A 15308-nucleotide genomic window follows, 5' to 3' on the forward strand; every position below is an offset into this window, starting at 1 on the left:
TCAGATGAAAACGTCGGGGAGAAAACAACGCAAGACGAAAACTTCGCAGAGAAAACAACGCAAGACGAAAAATCGTTGTAAAACACCGAGAGAGTAAAAAAAGCAGAAAGAAAACATCGTTGTACAAACCGGCGTGGTAAAAAATAAAGCGCTTCAAAAACTTCGCAGTTTAAAAAATCGTTGCAGAAAATAAAGCGGTAAAAATAAAGTATTTACAAATCATCGCATGACGATAATATGCGCGTTTTAGACTTTAAAAGTCATAAATGCATATTTGCATCATGATCTACGAGCGGAAAGAGGAATATTTTTATTTTTGAATTTCGTATTTTGGAATTAACTAATAAATAAATTTTTGCTGAAGAAATAAGAAAGAGAATTTAAAAAGTGAAAATTAATGCAACTTGTAGCACTGAATTTAAACTTACTTTACTTATTTTAACTAATAAAGGTCATTAATATATATATATATATATATATATTAATAAAGTTTCACTTGCAAAGTTTTTATAAAAAATATAGTTTAAGAAAGAATTCAAAAAGGATTGGATCGGATTATTTAATTATGGCAAAGCACAAGAGGGCTATCTGTCTGAAGGAAGGGATGCCTTCGTGGAGGACTTTCTAAGGGAAACTGGCTCGTATACACGTTACACATGGGGAAAACCACGAAAACGCCCATGCAGCCAGCCCGTTCGCGGGATTCGAACCTCGGACCGAACTACCAGTGTTCAGCGTCTTTACCGCTCGGCCGCTGAATTTAAAAAGGAAGTTATGTAACTGTGTGAAGTAAACGTTTGTTTGCAATGATTTGTAGGTGCTTTATTTTTTACCACGATATTTTCGAAGACTATATTTTGTACCACGATATGTTAGAATTGCGATGTTTTCTGTTCGCTTTCTTTTCTCCCACGACGTTTTCGCTTGGCGTTGTGTTCTCCGCGATGTTTTCGGCTGTAACCATATCATATAGAGTTGAAAATACAGTAAATCCTTGCCGAAAACAGGATTACGTCATTTATACATTGCGTATACGCCAAACACCCTTTCCGCAAAGTTAAGCTTCTATGGAAAAAAAAAAAAAATAGCTTTAACACAGATTAAGAAAGCATGTTTACAATTTATAAAAATCTGACGTGTGCATCACATGACTTCCTTGTACGGAATATTACATTACACGCATTTTTTCTTCCATTTCATTTAAACTTTTTGTATTGAATTAAATCTACTTCGTCGATACCCCATAAACCACAATAGAATAAATGCACTTTCTATGCACTAGAATAAATTCACTATATTTGTTTACCATAGCGACACTTTGGAGATAGGTTCACTTAACAGCGTTATATTTCTCTCGTATTATAACTCAGAATGCACAAAATTTATATCATTTGAATAATTATCTAATCGTTGCCACATGTTCTATTCAAATACTATAATAAATATAAAATTATGTACAAAAGAAATTAACCAAAACAAAAAAGAAACAGTTTTTCACAGACGATTCAGTCATTTTTCATTCAATTAACTGAATTTTCAATTCGCGACAAGGTAAAAATACATAAAAGCCCAAAATATCTATATTAAAAATTACGAAGTAAATCTTACACTTATTTCCTCGAATAAATTCCAGAATGGGTTAAGCAGGATTTAATTCGCAATAATAAAAGAAGGCGTTATCTTTTGTTGTTGGTAAGCTTAGTATCTCGAGATTGGCAACAAATCGGTTATTCTGCCAAGTTTCAAGTGTAAACAAACATAGCCAAAATCGCAAAATAATTAGGCTTAGCCGCACTTAAAAAAAACTTTTAAATTGTTGATAACTAACAATATTGCATGCAAATTTACAAAGGCATAAAAATCTTAACCGGAAGATAAGAACAACATCATTCAATCGTTTTTAAAACAAAAAATGCACGATTTATAAACATATAAGAGTAAAGAAACTGAGATCACTGAGCCGGGTAACAGAGTGGATATATATATATATATATATATATATATATATATATACGTTTGGTGCGGCCGATTGCAACCAAAATACGAGGTGCACATCTACATGTTATAGCAGTCCTATATACAAAATTTCAACGTTCTGAGGCTACTCGTTTTTGAGTTATGCGAGAAACGTACGTACTTACGTACGTACAAGACGCCACGAAAAATTCTCTTCAGAATTCATTTTAAATTAGTTTTATAATTTTTTTTTAAGGAAAAGAGACTTTTATTCTGTCTTTACGTACAGATGTGACGCAAAAACATAGTTAATTTGTATTCGATATTGGTCAAAAATGGATATTTTCATTGAAATATGCTGCCTGAAACTTTTCGCGATTACAATACTTCTTTTTTACTTCGTACAAGGAAGTAAAGTACTAAACATTGTTGTAACTGAAACACATAAATTTAATGTTCATTGAAAGAATTTTTATAACTGCTTAACAAATACGTGATTATATACGTATTACCGCTTAAGTGCGGAAATCGGTTCTTTTGCACATTATCTAGATAATCTGAAGCTTAACTAGAGTGATCCGTTGAAGTACAGAAAATTGTTTCATTCGTCAAATTACCTAAGTAATCTGAAAATTACCTCGATAATCCGCACATTGCCTACTAGCCACTCGTTAAAGTGAAAACAGGATCTTTGCTGGAACAACAGAAACGTTTTCGTAAGCTTAAATTAAAACAATGTACTTACTTTTCGATATCTAAAAAATCGAGTTAGTACAATAAACAATTAACTAATTAGTTGATAGAAGCAATCATGAATCAATTAAAAACTATAATACAAATAAAACGGCTTAAAATATTATAATTAAGGAAATTAACATAGTTATTTATTTTTCGATACCTGAAGGATCAAGTTCATACAATTAGACAATCAAGAAATTAGCTGACAGAATCAATCAATTAAAAAACTTTAATACAAAGAATCCTATTTTCATCCCTAAACACTGTACCGTCTGGTCATCTATTTGCTGGTGCAAACAGTAAAATTTTGATATGTTTAGGTTGTTCGTTAAACGAAAGTATGTGCGAAAAAACAGTTTAAACATAAAATAAAAAGAAATCTATATGAATTTTTTTTTGGGGGGGGGGTCTCTACCTTACTGCATTGCTATCAACAAACAGTGTGTGTACGATGTAAACTACATACCTTTATCAGGAAGTAGGTTAACAATCGATAACAAAATTTCACTCACTATGAGTGAGCTTAATTTTTTTTTTACTATTGGAAAGTTTTTTAATTTGTGAATTTATAATTAGCCTAAAAGGCGTTAGCCCAAAAGGGCTATTAACTCCGTTTTGGCATTTTGCTTCGATTCACTTTTCAAACTGTTGCCACCAAATATTACAAACCTTGTGTTATATTTAAAGAAATTAAATAATGAAGAATCTGCAACTCGTTACTGTACTAACACGATTTTTTAGATATCGAAAAGTAAGTACATTGTTTTAACTTAAGCTTACGAAAACGTTTCTGTTGTTCCAGCAAAGATCCTGTTTTCACTTTAACGAGTGGCTAGTAGGCAATGTGCGGATTATCGAGGTAATTTTCAGATTACTTAGGTAATTTGACGAATGAAACAATTTTCTGTACTTCAACGGATCACTCTAGTATGTTTCTCGCACTGTTATAAAACAACAGTACCTAGAGCCATCCAATTTTGATTAACGTAATCCTCCCACGAATATGGGCATCTGGAAGCCCAAATTTGGAATTTGTTTTATTATCTGTTTCATATTTCAGACATTAAAATATTCTTGATTAAGAAACTCAACGATTTCAAAGCGAGGAATGGCAACGTTGTAAAAAAAATGTGTACCGGAAATTCTAACGATATGCTCATTTTAAAATTATTTTGCGATATTGCTGTTGAACTGAATTTTATCAATTAAGTGCAAAAAACGTAATATTTAAAAAGTAAAGGTAACACACAAAAAGTTAAAAATGCCCCTTTGGATATAATTTAAAATCTCAAACCGTTCAGATTAAAAAAATTTTTAATAAGGTTTTTATTCAGTCAGTGAAACACCATGAGTAAAGTAAATAAAAACTCAGAAAAACAATTCAATATTGCACTAGAAACTAAAAGAATACGTCCACAGGATAATAATGTACGAACGAAGTATTCTCACATGATGTGCCTAATTTACACCTCCTGACCTGCACACTGACGCAAAATGAACGTCAGTACAGACCCATTTAGAAGGCGTATAAACTGTCAACTACGTTTTCCTGTATGACGATGGTTCCAGTTCCAAATGAATAAGGTCAACGATGGCAATTGAAAAGCTACAAAAAGGTGAAAAAATTTTAACTTGGTTCGTTTCCGCAATTCACGTAATAGTTTAAAAATATAACATATGATGTCATATACGAAAACGCAGGGGTAAAGATTATGCAGGAAACCAATTTTTTAAAAGCGCATTACTAACTATAATTTTTTCTAAACGACCAGATGATAGAAATTACATACAAAAATAACAATTCCTTATTTTAAATAAATAAGAAACTCGGAAACTATAATTTATGTAACTTGCTCTCATAAGGAATACTATAAATGACTTTTGCATAAATTACGACTCGTAGTGATACATTTTTTCAGTCTGATGCGATACAGAACTCGCACAAAAAATTTCCACAGAAAAATAAGCTAATTCTTTCTCAGTATATCAACAACAATGGCACGCAGTTTTGAATGGTTTTCGATGACTAATCAAATTCCATCCAATATTTCACCTATATTCAATTTCAGTCCGTGAAATGTGGCAAAATATTTATCATAATTGATCAGAAATCAATAACATGAACAAAAAACACACAGACATTCTTTATATATACAGATTTTGTAAACAAAGTTTTGATTAACAAACTACGATTTGAATGCGAGCGGTGGCAACACTTCTGGAAATAAAGCAGTTTTTTTTTTATCTCTGGCGTGCGAGACTGTTGCCACTCGGAAAAAATGCGAAAATCAGCACTTTAGGAGTTTTTAATTAATCTCTACTGAATAACGTCGTACGAAGTTGGAGACAGTCGAAATGGCTTCTCACGAATTTTTGGAATCGGGAATAATGTATTTTATGTTTGGCAATTCTATTTTTATTTCACTGTAAAACTTAACAAATTTTAGATTAACAAAGTTTACGATTTGAAAGCGAGCAGTGGCAACACTTCTCGAAATCCGTTTTTTTATCTCTAGCGTGAGAGACTGTTGCCACTCAGAAAAATTAGAGCAAAAATGAGCGTTTTTGCGAGTTTTTAATTAATATGTGATTTTAGCCGTTTTTTTCTTTGGGAAAAAGCGGACGTCGACCTTTTCCAGGACCCAGAAAAGAATTGTAGAAAGTTTGGTGACGATAGCTACAGCAGTAACTGAGTTAATAGCGAATAAACAACACGCAGACAGACATTCTTATATATATATATATATATATATATATATATATATATATATATATATATAAGAGAGAAGTAGCTAAAATTTCATTGCTATTCTGAAGGAACGTTTTTTCTCGTTGTTTGATGTTGAAGGAATGTTTTTTCTCGTTGTTTGATGTTATTAAAATAGCGGCGCAGAAACGTGATCACATCAAGTGGCGAATACACGCAAGAAAAATATTAAACTAGCAACGATATTTTGTGCATACCAAGTTAACAGTAATACACAGAACATGCAAAAGTCGCTAGAGCGTGAAACTAAGGTAATTTTATTCATCAGCGCTAAGGTTTCCTCAGGCAAGACAATGCTAACCCACAAAGATTTACCAAATTCCTTGAATTATTTGACGAGAGATTTTATGACACCGTAATGTAATTTTAAAGTTCAAATACTTCCTGAATTTACAAAACCACGATGGAGTCGTAGTTATTAGATGGACCTTCGTCAGTAAAAATTAGTACTGTGATAATTCTCGTAAATGAGGAATAACTGAAATGTGGGTTATTATTGCCTTGTGCTACATGTTTATGATTCTGTACGGATTTTTTTTTTTTTTTTTTTTTTTGTTAACACAGCAAAATAACGCAACGGGGAAGGGCTATGTCTAGTTACAAGTTGTTAGTCCACAAGAGCTAATCATTTCGTTTCGGCATTTTGCGTTGAAAACTTTAAATGTCTGCTGACGTTTTAAACAGTTGGCACCTTTATTATATTGTTGCGTGCGTACGGGTTCGTTATGAAATGAATGCACAAGTCCGATGAAAAATGAACAAAAATTTATTATTATCACAACAAAAATGCTTAAATTTTCTCAAATTATCATGCAGTATTACAATATCTCACAGTAGTTTTCTTTTAACTACTCAAATGTCCAATAGAACGTAATTCAAAACAGCTAAAGAACGCTAATCCGCGAATTCGCTACAATCAACAACAGTAGTTTTCTAAACAACAACAAACTAAGCAACTACTACAAACTGAGATGTTTTCCTCCTTTTATAAGATTTCAAAATCACGCGCTAGAATTTTCCAGTACTTTCTCGAAATCAAAAAGAGATATTTATTTATTTAATGCACGCGCTCTTGTATTTTCAATTTTCCGGCTTAGCTTTCTTTTAATATTCGTCACGCGCTGCACTGCGCGAGAAATAAAACCATTTAATTTATAATTGAACTAACATTAGCTTTTTAAATACCAAATTCGTAACAATATTTAAAGAAATTAAATAATGGAGAAGCTGCATAAATGTATGTATGTTTCACGTATTGTGATAAAACGGAGGTACCTAGAGCTATCCAGTTTTGAATAAGGTACTTTTCTGCCCGAATCTAGAAAACCGAATTTGGAATTTGATTTATTATCTATTTCATATTTAGTAAATAAAACTAACGAATTTTTGATTTAACAAAATCAACTATTTCAAAGCGAGTAATGGCAAAACTGTGCAGGGAAAAAAAAAAAAAAAAAAAAAAACATTTTCATCTGCAGCGCACGAGAGTGTGTATCGGAAATTGCTTATTTTAAAATTATTTTGCGATATTGCTGCGGAATTGAATTTTAAGGTTTAAGTGCGAAGAACATGATATTTAATAAATAACGGTAACACACAAAACGTTAAAAAAACGCCCCCTCTTGGGCGTAATTTAAAATCTGAAGGCTTTCAGATTTTTTATCCCAAAGCATCTTCACGGAGTAAGAACGTTACCCCCTTAGGGGGTTGGCGAAAAAAAATTGAAAACCTACGTAACCACGACGCCAAAACTCGCCGCATGAGTGTATAAGACAGCTGGCCACTCCTGTTAAATCAACTGCAACGCTTCATTTTCCAGGGTCAAGAAATGAAACTTAATGAAAGGGTCGACATTACCTGTTTTTATTTCCAGGTGAAAAATCAAGTAACTGCTGCAACCGATGCTGCATGATGTGGCATCGTTCTGAAATCCCGTTAGGCATGTTTGTTTCCTCCTGTTGCGCGAGACTGCCCTCGGAGTGCAAAACTGCCAAGGATGAGTTTGTGTTTCCCATATACATTACTTTGCTTGGGATGCCTGAAAGCTCTTTTACAAACCGCGTCCTTTTCTAACTCGTATAATTAATGGTGTTCGATTTCCAAAACCATGTGTTATCCTCAAATAAGCACTTGTTTTATTTTTGAGTTTACAAAACTAACGCATCTTCTCGGAAAAACTACTTGAAGTAGATTCTTATTTCCTGTGGTTTTTATATTTTTATGACACAAACAGGGAAAAAAAAAAAAAAAAAAAAAAAAAAAAACTGAAGGCTTTCAGAATTTGCATTACGCCCAAAGGGACTTTAACTTTTTGTATGTTACCTTTATTTATTAAATATCATGATCTTCGCCCTTAAACCGTAAAATTCAGTTCAATTTTAAAATGAGCGTATTTTTAGAATTTCCGATACACAGTCTCGCGCGCTGGAGATAAAAATGTTCCCCCCTTCCGCACACTGTTGTCATTGCTCGCTTTGAAATCGTCGAGTTTCTTGATCGAAATTCGTTGAAGTGTTACAAAATACAAAATCGATAATAAAACAAATTTTAAATTCAAATTAGGGCTTCCACATGCCCGCATTCTATGGAAGATTACGTTATTCAAATTTCGATGGCTTTAAGTACCCTTGTTTTATCGCAATGTGACAAACATACATAATGCAGATTCTTCATTATTTAATTTCTTTAAACATAACACAGGGCGATTATATTGGGTGGCAACAATTTGAAAACCGAACTGACATTTAAAGTTTTCATGCAACATAAAATTCAAGAGTAAAAGCACAAAATATTTAAATACAACACAGCTTTAAAATTTTTGATATTAGGAATTTCCAGACACTTTTTTTTTATATTCACTATATTATTTCTTTGAAAACTAACCGCTTAAAAGAGTTATAAAAAACAGTTCAGCTAGTGAAATTTCGCAAAAACATTTAATATTTCTAATTAGACATCTGGTGATTTAAATGCATTTTAATTAAATCAATCAAATTAAAAAGCAGAAAAAGTATTTTAAAGAACTAGGTTTATTGTTTTGCTATTCAGGAGCAGAAAGATTAAATTTAGAAATGAAATATATTACACTTTACTGAATGGCAACACGCTGCTGTGGAAATATTAAGTATTTATGCTAAGTATTGCTTTTAAATACCGAGTTTGTTGATTAAATTTGAAAAATAAATATTTTTCATTTTGTCGAATGGCAGTCTTCTGCTCCGGATATAAAAATTTTTCATTTTTAACAGCACTGCAACTTCCCATTTTCAAATCTCTGAATCTGTTATATTCGTTACATTTTTAAAAACGTATAAAATAAATAAAACCAAATTCGAAATTCAAAATTTGGGCAACGAGGTGCCCATGCTCCGGTGAAAAACTACGTGTATTGAATATTTGAAAGCTCAAGGGTACCGTGGTTTTTTCCACAAAGCGAAGAACATACATGCATTCATTCAGATTCTTCATTATTTAATTTTATTTAAATATAACACAGGGCTGTAATATTTGGTGGCAACAACTGGAAAAGTGAACCGACATTTAAAGTTTTCAATGCAAAATGCCAAAACGAAATTAACAATAACCCTTTGCGCTAACAATAACATTTGTGTTAAATGATAAATTCTTTATTATTTAATTTTTTAAATACATAGCGATAACATTCGATGACAACTATTCGAAAAATGGCTCGGGCAAAAATTCAGTTTTGAGACTAATAGCACCTCTGAGGCTAAAAATTAGTAATTATTTGTTTACTGAGATAAAGCTCTATCATGCTGTAAGATAAATCATGTACAATATGTAAGAAATATTTTTCCCGTACAAGGAAGGAAAAATAGATTAAAACTACTTAATATAATTTAAAAATAAACTTTTTTTTTTTAAATATACAAAATTTGTATGTAATATGCACAATATCAAAAAATGAAACGCAAAAGTACACAAAACGCAAAACTAGAATAAAAAATAAGAAGCAGCTTGAGTATTTTTAAACAAATTGGTCTAAAAATTAAATTTAGCATATTTATGCCAAATATTGAAAAATATCGCATCTATGCAGCAAGCGCAGTTATCCATTCATAAAATCGAACTTTTGTGCTATTAGTAGAATCGGATTTTGTTCCTGAAAAGTTGGTTATATTTGTAAAATTGGACAACACAATTACATGAGTAATAAAAAAAAAATGTTTTAAAATCTATTCTTACTTAGGCCAACAAAGAAAAATTTTTAAAATACAAAACAAAATTTTAAAAATGAAAAACAATTTTTTAATTGAAAATTAAAATTTTCTTAATATATTAAAAAACCGTATTAACATCAAGTGCCATCCACTACAAGTTTGACAAATGTATTTGAACTTGAATAGATGAATGAAAAGTATTTTATTAACGATTAAAAATTAATAATTAAATAAAATTTCAAGTCAATTCCTACTTAGGTCAACAACAAAAATTTAAAAGTACAAACAAAAATATTAATGTGAAATTGTATTAACATCCAGTGCCATGCACTACAAGTTTAAAAAAATGTATTTGAATTCGAGTGGATGAATAAAAAGTATTTTATTAAGGACTGAAAATTTGAAGATACAGGGAGAGTGTGAGCTAATAGTAGGAATTTAAAAAATAACCAAATCTAATAAAACAATTTTTTCAAATCTTTTGTTTGAATTATTAATCTAATTGTTGTTTATGTAAAGTTATTTCCATTATGATTATGTATATAATAGAGAAAAATGTAAGGTAGCGGGTCGATTAAGAGAACCATAGTTTTTAAAAAGTCAATGCAGGAGAAACGGTTGGGAATCTTCATCTTAATGAAACGAATGTCTACGACCATTTTGAGTATACAGGTGCATAATAAGTAGAAATGAATAATTCACAAGTTGGAAGGGATGGATAGAATAACGCTGGCTGCATGACAATTGGAACTAGACAGGCATTCATCGGGAACGACATGCGTGGTATGTTAAGCTTCTCAAATTTAAGCTGAAAACAATCATCGAAATGGCATGAATACTTCAGATTAGCGATAAGCATCATACAGGTCATTCGGCGTAAATTATTATCCAAAGTTTTAATTTGATTATTTTTCGGGGTAGCAGTAAGTATCGATTATGCATACCAGCACTTTGAATTAATAACAAAGCGCAAGCCAAATCTTGGATCACCAGTTATTCACTTATCCCTTTATGTGAAAAAGCTGTTGACACCTCCGTTCGGTTTATTTGGTTACGGCAAAGCACAGGAGGGCTATCTGCTTAAAGGGAGGGATGCCTTCGTGGAGCATTTTCTGAAGAGAACTGACTCGTATACACGTTACATTACCAGAAAACGGAAAAGTCCGGAACGAACAACTAGGGTTTAGAGACTTCACCGCTAGGGGGCCTGTTAAGATCTGTGTGTCGATGTTATCATCTGGATACTGCTATCGAACTGCCGAAGTCCCGCTCATCTGTATAACAAAACATAAAAATACTATTATTGGAATCAATATTTCGGTTAGTATGTTGAAAATAATTATAGAATGAATTTTTTAAACTAAAGTCGTCAAATAAGGACAAAATGAGCTATTAATAATTGACAAGTGATGGTAATGTCTCCAATGGATGCGGTTAAATCGCCAAAAAGCTTGGTTCCAATTTCAGTCAAATATTTAAAATTAGCAAAAATCTGAAAGCTTTCAGATTTTACATTACTACCCAAGGGGTGTTTCCGTAACGTTTTGTATGTTATCTTTATTCATTAAATATATATTCTTCTCACTTAAACCTTAAAATTCAATTCAACAGCAATATCGCAAGATAATTTTAAAATGAGTCTATTTTTAGAATTTCCGATACAGTCTAGCGCGTTGGAGATGAATTTTTTTTTTAAAGTGCTGCCATTGCTCGTTTTGAAATCGTTGAGTTTGTTAATTAAAAAATTAAAATTATACCGATAATAATTCCAAATTCGGGCTTCCAGATGCCTCTATTCGCAGCAGTGTTACGTCATTCAAAATTAGATGGCTCCAAGTACTGTTGTTTTATCACAATGCGAGAAACATTCATACATTCATGCAGATTCTTCATTATTTAGTTTCTTTAAATATAACACAGGGCGATAATATTGGGTGGCAACAGTTTGAAATGTGAATCAACGCAGAAAGTGAATCCAAAACAAAATTATTAGCCTTCTGGGCTAACGCTCTTTGGCCTGAAAATAAAATACTTGCCAGTGAAAGTTTGTCGCTTTAACGTTACCAGAAAATACCTCAAATTCTTTAATATCTGCCAAAGAAAATGTCGTTTAGAACAAAATCCCATGAAAAACATAAATGAAATGTTTCCTTGTGCTCTTTCTTTCCAGGTGAAAATTCGCAAAATTTTGTGAAAAGAATTGCATAATACAACGAAAAAAATAATCCATATATAAATATAATTAACATCGAAAAACTATTTCATTTCCTAGTATCATTTTTGTTAACAGTTGTATATCAATCTGCGTTCATAAATATATCGATGCATCCAAATTCTGTAACTGTACGGAGCTTCGTAAAATCTATAAATAGCATTAGTAAGTTGTATCCATTGTATTGTCGCAGCGAAAAAAAAAATCGGATGTCTGTACCACGACTTCCTTGCACGGAATATTAAATTATACACATTTTTTCCTGCATTTCATTTAAACTTATTGAATTGAATTAAATCTACTTCGTCGATGTACATGAACCACAATAGAATAAATGCGCTTTTTAAAATTCACCATAATTGTTTACCATAGCGGTAGTCTGGCGCTAAGGTTCACTTAACAGCGTTACATCTCATTCATTTTATGACTCAGAATGCTAAAAAATTATAGAATCTGAAGAATTATCCAATCGTAATTCTTCAGATTCAATCGTAATTCTTCGAGTTGCCACATGTTCTATTCAAATATTATAATAAATTTAAAACCATGTACAAAAGAAATTAGACAAAACAGAAACAAATCTTGTAGCTCTTCAGATTGGCCACAAATCCTCTATTCTGCGAAATTTCAAATATAAACAAATACGGCTGCTACAGTAAAAAAATTAAGCTCAGCCGCACTTGAACAACTTTTAAATTGTTGATAATTCTACAAATATTGCATGCAGGTTAATGTATAAGTTCCGATTAATAAAAACCGTAACCGGAACAATATAATGCAATCATTTTTACAGCAAAAAATACTTAATTTACCAACATATAAAGAACAAAACTGAGCTCATCAGAGCCCAGTAACCGAATGGGTATATGTATATGGGTATATTTATTTACTTTTAGAATGGGTATATTTATTTACTTTTGGTGCGGCCGACTTTACCAAAAAGGAAGGTGCACAACTACATCCTATATCTGTCTTATATAGAAAATTTCAACATTCTGAGGCGACTCGTTTTCGAGTTACGGGAGATACATTTTTACGTGCATACGTACGTGCGTACAGGCGCGACGAAAAAATCTCTTCTGAATTCATTTTGAATCAGTTCTGTAATTTTTTTGTGGAAAAAGAACTCTTTATTCTGTCCTTACGTACAGATGTCACGCAAAAACATCGTTAAATTGCCTATGACAGTGGTCAAATGGATATATTCGTTGAAATACGGTACTGGAATTTTTCGTGATTACAATATTTCCTTTAGTTCGTACAAGGACGTAAGAAAATCTATGAAAATAAACTTTAAATCTGCAAAACTGTTTTGGAGTTGAGGAAACTTAATTAGCCTGAGAAGTGTTTATATTAAAAAACGTTTCTGAAAATTATTTAACTAGCGCTGTAGCTCTAATTTTAATAATTCTAGGGAATTCCTCATTTGCCTATTTGCAAGGAATCCTTCCATTCCATCATCATCGTATGCAGAAATTTTATTACCATGGGCTTGGATTAGTTTCATAAAACAACTGGCAGTTATCTTTTGTTTCTATGAATATCCACACAACCGTTAAATTCCTGATAATTCCTGGTATTAAGGCGACTTTTAATCCATTACTTCAAGGCACGTCTTATGTGATTTAGCAATTTTCTTACTTCCAACCTCATTTGACAGTTTTAACTTTCATTTGGTGGCATTAAAAATATTCTGCGATATTTCGATAACATTAACAGACTTGCTCATCACAGGTCATCCACTATGGTTTCGAATGATCCTGGTCGTCCCTGGAGGTGGTTGTTTACAGAGATGATATATTTAATATCAGAGTTTATTTCTGTTCTCCGAATATCCATGCATCCAAGTTTGACAGTCATATTGCAAGAACCAACCACAATTCAAATATCGTCTGTTTACTGTTGCCACATATATGAAAACACATTTTAAAGCTACACAGGGTTTAGGAAAATTAACTCCAGCACACACCACAATCTCTGCTGCGCATTTCGGCAGTGCATGCGAAATCGTTTTCGGCAACTCAAACAAATCATCTATTGCTTCTAGCAAGGAAAAGCGACAAAAAAAAAAAAAAAAAAACTCACTCACCTGAAGAACGTTCGAAATCCTGGGGGCAACTCAGCAGATTCACTTTCGCTTGCGGCAGAGCGCGAGAGTGAAATGAGGTCCAGGCGATCGCAGTCGGACCGAAGCGCAACTTTCCTCCGCGACCTAATTTTAGGAACTACTTTCTTCCGCCTCCCCTGTCCCCTTCGCTTACCCGTGACCGGTCGGACAACGAGGAGAGAGAGACTGGAATGTCGAAAAAAAGGGAACGCTACTGGGCAGCCGTTACGTTATGCGCAGAATTACTGTAACGTCGGGTTACGTTTGAACGGGTTGCTCGATTCTCCGTTAAGAAGTCGTCTGCGAAGGACAGCTTTTCTTTTTTTTCGTTACCGAAGGACGAACGTCTCATTTCAATGCTCGCTTGGCCTGGAAATCGGCTGAGAGAGACATGCACGCAACCATTAAAGTAGGATCTGGATCAGATGTTGATAGCTTGCTCATCGAACGGACTGGACAAGTCTATCTTAATGATCTACAGCAGAGTTTTGTAAACCGTGGATCGGGACTTGAAGTAAGGGGGTCGCCAAAAATTTAGCAATTTTGACATTTTTTTAACCTATTATATTAATTTTAGAATTACCAAATATTTTTAGTCGAAAGGGGCTTTGTCCCTGAAGGACTAATAACCCAGAAAGTTTTCGTTTTGCATTTTTGCGTTGGTTCACTATAAATCTCAGTTTCACTTTTCAAACTGTTGCCACCCAAGGTTAGAGTCATGGATTATATTTGAAGAAATTAAATACCGAAAAATTTGCATAAGTGTATGTATATTTCTCGCATTGTGATAAAACAGTGCACGGAGCCATCCAATTTTGAATGACGTAATACTACTACGAATATGGGCATCTGGGAAGGCCAAATTTTAAATTTGGAATTTGTTTTATGATCGATTTCATTGCAAAATTAACAAATTTTTGATTAACCAACTCCAAGATTTCAAAATGAGCCATGGCAACGTTTTACAGAAAAAAACATTTTTATCTCTAGCGCGTGAGACTCCGTATCGGAAATTCTATTCATCTTAAAATTATTTTGCGATATTGCTGTTGAACTGAATTTTATGGTTTAAGTGCGAAGAACATGGTATTTAAATAAAGGTAAAATACAAAATGTTAAAAAAAATGCCCCTTTGGACTTAATTTAAAATCTGTCTCCTTTAAAAATAGTTTTTTCTCCCATTTTCAACATACAGTACATGCAGTAATTAAAGTGTAGGTAGACCCTTTCTTCGAGAAAAATCCAATTATCCGAATTTTTGATTATCTGAATGGGGTCCGATCCGAATTCATTCGGATAATTGGAGTTCCACCGTACTAACAAAAAATCTATTACAAATACATTTCA

General features: G+C 32.6%; 1 protein-coding gene across 2 annotated transcripts in view; it reads right to left on the minus strand.

Moving 5' to 3' along the window:
• The window catches only part of LOC118205813 (terminal nucleotidyltransferase 5C), a 109624-nt gene that overhangs the window by 14536 nt on the left and 79780 nt on the right, over nucleotides 1-15308 (minus strand). The window contains exon 1 of one of the 2 annotated variants that reach the window (XM_035378098.2): nucleotides 13944-14079. The exons of the other annotated variant lie outside the window; for it this stretch is intronic. The gene's annotated coding sequence lies outside the window, so the exon portion shown is untranslated. Of the gene's footprint in view, nucleotides 1-13943; nucleotides 14080-15308 lie in introns of those variants that run through there. 2 annotated transcript variants of the gene reach the window in all.

The sequence above is a fragment of the Stegodyphus dumicola genome, chromosome 2 (genome assembly GCF_044657685.1).
Source record: "Stegodyphus dumicola isolate Sdum_Otavi_A_Nest chromosome 2, ASM4465768v1".
NCBI lineage: Eukaryota > Metazoa > Arthropoda > Arachnida > Araneae > Eresidae > Stegodyphus > Stegodyphus dumicola.